The sequence below is a fragment of the Chrysemys picta genome, chromosome 13 (genome assembly GCF_011386835.1).
Source record: "Chrysemys picta bellii isolate R12L10 chromosome 13, ASM1138683v2, whole genome shotgun sequence".
NCBI classification, from domain to species: Eukaryota; Metazoa; Chordata; order Testudines; family Emydidae; genus Chrysemys; species Chrysemys picta.
In genome coordinates, this window is record NC_088803.1 from 38,958,160 (window position 1) to 38,966,952 (window position 8,793).

Genomic DNA, 8,793 nt, shown 5'->3' on the forward strand with positions numbered 1-8,793 from the left:
CCCAAAACCATGTGTTCTGAAGTGCCCAGCCCTCTCCTGAACAGCTCAAAGAAATAAGATTCATTACTCCAGTAAAGAGACAAAACCACATCACAGCTTATTAACTTAACTGGGGTAAATACACCCTTCCCTTTAAACACAGCACTGAGTTGGTTTATAGTAAAATAAAACAAACTTATTAACAATAAGACATAGCTGGAGACAGTGTTGCTACATAAAAGGAATAAAGTTAGAAAGGGTTACAAGCAAATAAAAATGAAAACACACATCTAAAAGTCTAAAACTTAATCTAGCAAGATAAAGGCTTTGTTCAAGATGGTTTCTCTCACCAGTCATTCTTCTTCGCAGCAATGGCTGACTTTCCCTCAGTCAGGACCTTCCACAAAGCAAATGGGGTTGGTTTCCCTTGTCTTTGCAGCTGAAAGATCTTTGCCTAACCAAATTTCTCACCTATATTCAGTTCCAGAGAGTTCAGCTTCTCCCCTCCCCCTTTCTTTGAAGGATCCATATTTCTCAGCTTGTAAGAGCTCTGACCTCTTCTGTCTGTCTAGTGATGGATGCCCAATATGGCTTTTCTCCTTGCTTATACTTCAGTGACTTTCTTTCAAGAGGCAGGATGAACTCATGCTGTTCTTCCCTTACTGTGAGCTTCCCATCCTGTGTAAATGGGGCTTCCATTGTTTCTCATTCCACCATGCTTAATTTACATAGGAGACAGGTAGATAGATTTGACATTCCCACCTGTCCAGGCAGATTGTACAGCCTAATATCACTGCTCTACAGCCAAAATGCTTCTGAAATAAATGTAGTCAGACTTTACTAATTCTGGGTCATCGAGAACGAAAAAGATGCTTAAAATTGTTGATTGGCTCTAGTTTTCAAGATATGCTATTGGGTCAGTATATACGACCCTTGACTTGGGAATGGCGGAGGATAAGTGAGTTATAAAGGGAAGGGATCTCAATTTAAACCAGAAATGACTAAAATACATCTTTGACTGGATCTATGAATAAATCTATGACTGGGTTTGGACAGTACTTGCTTTTTAGGCAAAACAATGAATGATGCAATCTGAAGCTGGTATTGCGTCATACATGATATGAATTGCATCATGTTATTCCTAGAAGTCATGGATGCTGCAATCATAACGAAGCTTACATCACTCTGCTGAACAAATTGCCCTATATCAGCTCTAGAAATCATACAGTGTCGTGCTCTTATTTGTCAGTGTTTGATTTTGCAAAGGGACACATTTCTGTTTAGCCAAAGTGAGCAGAGATGCCTCATACTTGTGTGAACAGTACAGATAACTTCTGCTATGTTTGTGGTGAAGTGACTTTAGCATCACAAAAGCGCAATATAACCACTATGGTTAAGAAAGCCTATCATCTTTATTTTGGTTGCAAAATTGGAGATCAGGACAAGAGGTGGGCCCCACACATATGCTGCAACACTTGTGCAACAAATCTTCGCCAGTGGTTGAACAGGAAAAGGAAATCTATGCCTTTTGCAGTGCCAATGATTTGGAGAGAGCCAACAGATCATACCAGCAATTGTTACTTCTGCATGGTGCCTCCAGTTGGGAAAGGTGTGTCAAAGAAGAAAAAGTGGACTGTGCATTATCCAAACATTCCATCAGCTATATGCCCAGTACCCCACAGAGAAGGACTGCTGGTTCCTGATGCACCAGAATCATTCTCACTTGAGTCAGAAGAGGAAGAGGATGAAACTTCTGGTCCTGAACCATCAATGTCACGGGACCCACAATTTCTCCCATCCTCCTCCTCTGAACCACACCTCATAACACAAGGTGAACTGAATGACCTTGTCAGGGATTTGGAACTATCCAAGAGTAAGGCAGAGCTGTTGGGCTCCAGACTACAGCAGTGGAATCTCCTGGCAGGTGATGTTAGGGTTTCCATGTTCCGTGACCGTCAAAAGGATCTTGTCCCATTCTTCTTCATGGAAGGTGATCTTGTAGCCTGCAACAACATCGATGGTGTGATGGCAGCCCTCAACATCGTTCATGATCCAGATGAGTGGAGACTGTTCATTGATTCATCGAAGACGAGTCTTAAAGCTGTTTTACTGCATAATGGCAATGTTTTGCCATCAATTCCAGTTGGTCATGCAGTCCATATGAAGGAAACCTATGACAACATGAAACAACTTTTGAGGTGCATAAACTATGACCAACATCAGTGGCAGCTTTGTGGTGATTTGAAGGTTGTTGCTCTCTTGCTTGGTCTGCAGACTGGATACACAAAGTACTGCTGTTTTCTCTGCAAATGGGATAGTCGTGCAAGAGATTACCACTACCTCAAGAAAGATTGGCCACTCTGACAGTCATTGGAGCCTGGGAGGAAAAGTGTTCAGCATCCACCACTTGTTGAATCAAGGAAGATTTTGTTACCACCCTTCCACATCAAGCTGGGTCTGATGAAGAACTTTGTCAAGGCCATTGACAAAACACAAGCAGCTTTCAAGTACCTCCATGGAAAATTTCCAAGGTTAAGTGAAGCTAAGATAAAGGAAGGTGTCTTTGTTGGTCCTCAGATTCGTGAACTTCTTCGAGATGATGCATTTGACCATGCACTGCGTGGCAAGGAAAAGACGGCATGGAAAGCCTTCCAGTTAGTGGCAATACATTTTCTCGGAAACAACAAGGCAGACAACTACAGGTTGTTGGTGGAAAACCTCCTCAAGGTATACAAAAGCCTTGGTTGCAACATGTCATTAAAGATACATTTTTTGCACTCTCATCTAGATTTTTTTCCACCGAACTGCAGAGCAGTGAGCGACGAGCACGGCGAGCGATTTCACCAGGACATTGCAACAATGGAGAAATGCTATCAGGGCAAACTCTACTATCTACACAATATACATAGACATAAAATGTAGAAACTTAAATATCTTAGAAACAGTAGCCAATCAGTTGTTTTAATTGTCATATTTGAATTCAGCACATCAAAATACATAATAAATAGCACATTTTATCTCTGAAGCAGATGACTTCTCAAAAATTGTAGACCGGTGTATCCATTGCTATACATCATTCCTTACATAGTGTTATTACATACATTTCACAATTATATTGATCACCAATGTGTCATTAGCTTTCAGAAAAGACCTCACTCCATACACCCTTATAATACAGTAACATTGTTTACAGTCAGTTGATTCAGTTGCTTATCACTTGAGATTCAGATCCCCTATCTTTATAGACCAGTGAACCTTTGAAATGGATTCTTCTGAGAGTTACCCCTCAAAGTAAAGCGTATTCAAGCAGTAAGGAAGACAACATGGAGTCTGATGGTAAAGGAAGTTCCAGGCTCTTTTTTCCCCTATTTGTGTTTGCTGAAATGAAAATGTCATCTCCTCCCCCTGCTGTCTTGATGGTCTGTCTACTGCTTATGTGTTAACATGGACCTTCATTGTCTTTGTCTGAATATCGGGCTTGTCAGAAAATCAAATACACATTCCTTTGATAGACCTGTTTAACAACTCTCCTGACATAAACGAGGAGTCCAGTGGCACCTTAAAGACTAACAGATTTATTTGGGCATAAGCTTTCGTGGGTAAAAACCACTTCTTCAGATGCATGAAGTGAAAATTACAGATACGAGCATAAATATACTAGCACATGAAGAGAAGGGAGTTACCTTACAAGTGGAGAACCAGTGATGACAAGGCCAATTCAATCAGGGTGGATGTGGTCCACTCCCAATAATTGATGAGGAGGTGTCATCACTTTCGTACCAGGTCCAGAAGAGCCTGGGAAAGGTCAAAAGTGATACACAGTTGCCACCAATTTTTTAGCCTGCGTACATGTTTAATTGGGAGAGAAACAGCAGGAGCAGAAACAACAGCTGTAGTAGGGCCGGTCAGACACTGATGTTGTCACCAAAGCCCAGCTGCTTATTACAGATTTCACTCTGGACATTCTTTCCTTTCTGCTGATTGGCTATTGGCTTGAGCTCCCTCTTGCCCTAGCCTTCCCAGTCTATTCACTTCCCAGTCTATTCAGTCAACCCTGCCCTCCATGTTCCTCTTCTGCTCCCCTATTTCTTTAGCCCTTCTTCAATGTCCCCTCTCCTGCCCTTTGCCTGTGTGGTTAGCTAATCCCACCTCTCCCCCCAACAAAACTCCATCCAAATAAGTAGAAAAAGAATGAAGCCAGCCAACAAGAGCATGATGACACAAACATGATGTTTGCAAACCATCACACTGGCTTGTATGTTACACACTGTTTAGTTCAGGGGCGGGCAAACTTTTTCGCCTGAGGGCCGCATCGGGTTTCGGAAATTGTATGGAGGGCTGGTTAGGGGAGGCTGTGCCTCCCCCAACAGCCAAGCGTGGCCCGACCCCTGCCCCCTATCCCCCCCCCCGCTTCTCGCCCCCTGATGGCCTCCCCCGGAACTCCTGCCCCATCCACCCCCCCCACTCCCTGTCCCCTGACCACACCCAGAACACTCACCCCTGACTGCTCCCTGCTGCCCCATCCAACCTCCCTCCTTTCTAACTGCCCCCCAGGACCTCTGCACCCATTCAACCCCCCATTCCCCACCCTCTGACCATCCTGCCCCCATCCACACCCCCGCCCCCTGACCACCATCCCAAACTCCCCTGCCCTCTATCCAACCCCCCCTTGCTCCCTGTCCCCTGACCGCCCCCAGAACCCTTGCCCCGACTTCCCCCTCACCCCATCCAAACCCCCTCCTTCCTGACTGCCCCTCGGGACCTCTGCCCCCATTCAACCCCCCGTTCCCTGCCCTCTGACTGCCCCGACCCCTATCCACACCCCAAACTCCCCTGCCCTCTATCCAACCCCCCCTGCTCCCTGCCCCCTTACCATGCTGCCTGGAGCACCAGTGGCTGGCGGTGCTACAGCCGCACCGCCCAACTGGAGCCAGCCACGCCACCGCGCAGCTTCAGAGCACCGGGTCAGGCCGGGCTCGGCAGCTGTGCTGCCCAGCCCGGCCGCCCAGAGCATTGTGCCGGCGGTGCAGCGCGCTGAGGTTGCGGGGGAGGGGAAACAGCAGGGGTGGGGCTGGGGGCTAGTCTCCCGGGTCAGGAGCTCAGGGGCCGGGCAGGAGGGTCTCGCGGGCCAGATGTGGCCCGCGGGCTGTAGTTTGCGCACCTCTGGTTTAGTAGCTCTTTGGGGCAATGGCAGTCTCTCAGGGCTTATCTACACTTAAAAAGTTTTACCAGAACAACTACGTTCGGTGGGGTGAGATTTTTTGCTAGCATAGCTATGCTGGTAAAAGCCCTAGTGCAGATATATTTTTATACCAGTATAAAAGTGCCTTATACTGGTATAGCTTTTCTCATTTAGGCTATGCCTACACTACAGACTTCTGCTGGCATAGCTGTGTTGATCCGGGGTGTGAAGAGGTGTGATCTCTGACTGACATTGCTGTGCTGGCAGAAGCCCCTGATGTAGATGTAGCTACATCAGCAAAGCTGTGCTTTTATGCCTGGTATGGCTCGTTTTGCTTATGAGGGGTAGTTTTACTACATGCAGTTTTGCAGTTTTAGGCAGGAATGCTTTGTCAGTATAGTATCCTGGTATTCCTATACCAGTCATTTGTTTCTAGTGCAGAGATGGCCTTTGTGAACCACAATAAACCATACTAGTATAAGCACTTTTATACCATATAACTGCATCCACACTAGGGGGTGGAATCTGGCACTTTAACTATATCGGTATTGTAGGAATAGCAAAACATTTAAGTGTAGGCAAGCCTTTATTCAGTCTCGATCTAAGGTGGAGTTCCTAGGGGTGACAGGAATACAAATAAGTAATAAATAAATAAAAATAATTATATTTAGTCTGGAGACTTCCACACTAAGAATAACCCCATGAGTCACAAACTAATCGGTAAATTGACAATAATAATCCTTACCTTTCCTTTGAGAAACTTGGTTGGAAAGTATAACATAAATTCAAAGTATTTACTGATTGTAATTATGTCTCTTGCCCCTCTCAATGTTTATGACTCAGTGCTGCTAAACCCCATCAGTGATATATGCCTACCCTGCAGTGATGCTGTTCCTCCACTTTCCTCTGTCTTTCTCTGCTCTTACACTGCACATAAGAGGAGGAGCAGTGCTGCAAGGCTGTTCAGAGAGTGCCTATGAAGGACAGCCACCAGCAGCACACTCAAAATACTCTAAGGAGAGGGGGCAGCACTCCATGGAGAGGGGGAGAAGCACATTACAAGGTACACAGTGTCCTTAATTTGTTCCTTTGATTTTGTTGTTTGATGGATGGAAAGGGGAAGGCAGAAAGCAGAAGTGTTCTGGTGACACAGAAATGAGAAGGAAACATGAAGAGCAAGTGCAGGGAGGGAGGACAGAAAAGGGGTAGTGGAGGAATGGAGAAGGAGGAAGGCAGAGAGATGAGGGAGTTTCACATAGGTGAAGCAGAGAGGATATGAATTTTAATATCCAGTAAGCCAGACATCCTCCCAGCAGCCTAGGGTGACCAGATGTCCCGATTTTATAGGGACAGTCCTGATATTTGGGGCTTTTTCTTATATAGGTGCCTATTACCCCCCACCTCCTGTCCCGATTTTTCACACTTGCTATCTGGTCACTCTACAGCAGCCCTGCCTCCCTCTCCTATGCTCTGCTGCTCCCACTCAATTACTCTTGCACTGTGATTTCTTCAGCTCTGCATCATTTGGGGCATCAGTAGGACATTTCCTGCTATCTAGCAGAGCTGGGAGAATTGTCAGCTAGAAAGAGCTGACATCTCAGAGGTGGTGAATACTGGAGGAAATGGGAAAAGGCTAGGACTTCAGGGTCCAAGGAGAAGGGCCCTTTGCTTCTTTGCTCTTCCTCAGATATTGGACAGCAGCAGTTTTCAAACTGTGGGTCAGGACTGCAAAGTGGGTTGTGACCCCATTAAAAGGGGGTCGCCAAGGCTGGCTTAGGGACCTGGACCTGAAGCCCGAACCCCATTGCCTGGGGCTGAATCTGAAGCATGATGGCTTCAGCTTTGCCCTCCCCCCCGCCCAGGGCTGTGGGGCTCAGGTGGGCTCAAGCTTCGGTCCCCCATTCTGGGGTCATATAGTAATTTTTGTTGTCAGAAGGGGGTCGTGGTGCAATTAAGTTTGAGAAACCCTGCCCTACAGGGAGCTGCTGTGCTTGTCTCTCATATTGCACCTGGGTCTGTTCCAGGCCATATTAGCAATCTTATGTCTGCCAGGTAGGTGCAGATTCTGCTGGTAGCCCAGGCTAGCCTCAGCTTCTGCAGGAAGTCCTGATGGCTTTTTTCAACTGGATCACTGCCTGCCAAACCAGACGCTGTAATAGCATCCCTGCTTAATAGCCTTGTTTGATTGTGTGCACCTAACCCACAGTGGATGGGGTACCAGCTAGTTTGGTGATAATAGCCCTGAACAAATAGTTAATATATTCTGTTGGGTCAGTAAACACACAGGTTTAATGAAAAGTATAAACTGGTGAAAGCAGAATGCAAATCCAGAACAGATTGACATTTTGGAGCAGGAGGAAGCAGCTAGCAGCATAGAACTATAAAGAGATGAACTGGGCACAATATTTCCGCGTGGTGCCTCCAGTAAATGTGTAAGAAAGTGCAATCATTTATGAATAAAAGACAATGCAATGAAAGGGACAACATATTTGTCTTTTGACTTTGTCAATCAGTGCCACAAGCTACATACAAATATATCGACTTGTTACAGTCCAGATTTGAAGGGTGTATAACCAAGGCTGAAGACTGCACGTACAGGGATAGAAAAGATAAGGAAGAACAAAAATAAAGTTTTGTAGACAACATAGACAAGAGTTAGGGTCCCCATTTTCAGAACTGCACCTACACAATTGCTCATGCAAAAGTGTGAGTGTAACCAAACATGCAACTTCTGCAGTTGTTTACTCTGTTGTGCTAAATGCAGGCAAATGACAGTTTAGATTTCTCACTGGCTGTTTACCTGCACAGTAACCATCACTATACGCACACAACTGCAACAACTGCCAATGCAGATTAGTCATGCAATTGTGCAAGCATATTTTTTCATGGGTAATTCTTAGAATTTGGGGCTAAAAGTTTGAAAGCCAAAATGTGATACAGTAACTCATCACTTGACCTGCTAACTCATGTGAAAACTACAAACTGCCTTAGCTTCACTAGAATTTGACCTCAAGTAAGTTACCTCAAGTTAGCAACATCAAGTTAAGAACACACCCTTTTTTTCCTAATAAAGACAAGGCCATTGAGAAGAATCTGACCCCATGTGAAGCTCTATAAGAGTCAATTGGGACTACTTGCAAAGTAAGGTGTTACCAAACATGAGTAAGGGTAGCATAATGTGGCCAGAAAGGAGTAGAAGAAAATAGGTAGAATTCTCAGAGCACTCCTTCACCCCTGTAAAAAAATTAACAGCACTTTTTGGAAGTTCTCATTAAATGACAGTCCAGTCTCTGATCAGCTGGAAATTTATCAAAGTCTGCCTCTGACAGTTTCTACACACCCCTAGCATGGAACTGGTACCCAGTTTAGGGGGATGATATTTGTTCTGCCAGCTTCAACAAATTATAGAATGGTGCCAAGCCATTAAAAGTCCAGCTGGCATTTTATGAGTTTTACCAATATCTTTGTAGAGCCTGGCATTTTCAATTCAGGTGTCAAAGAGGAGACTATCTAGTGGTCCAAAATCCTGTGCGTGTAGAACATTTCCCCTGTAAGGCTGGTGATTGTCAGCATCTCTCAGCATCTGACCCTTTGTTATTCAGTACTAGTTAGTTTGCAATTTCATTTTCCCT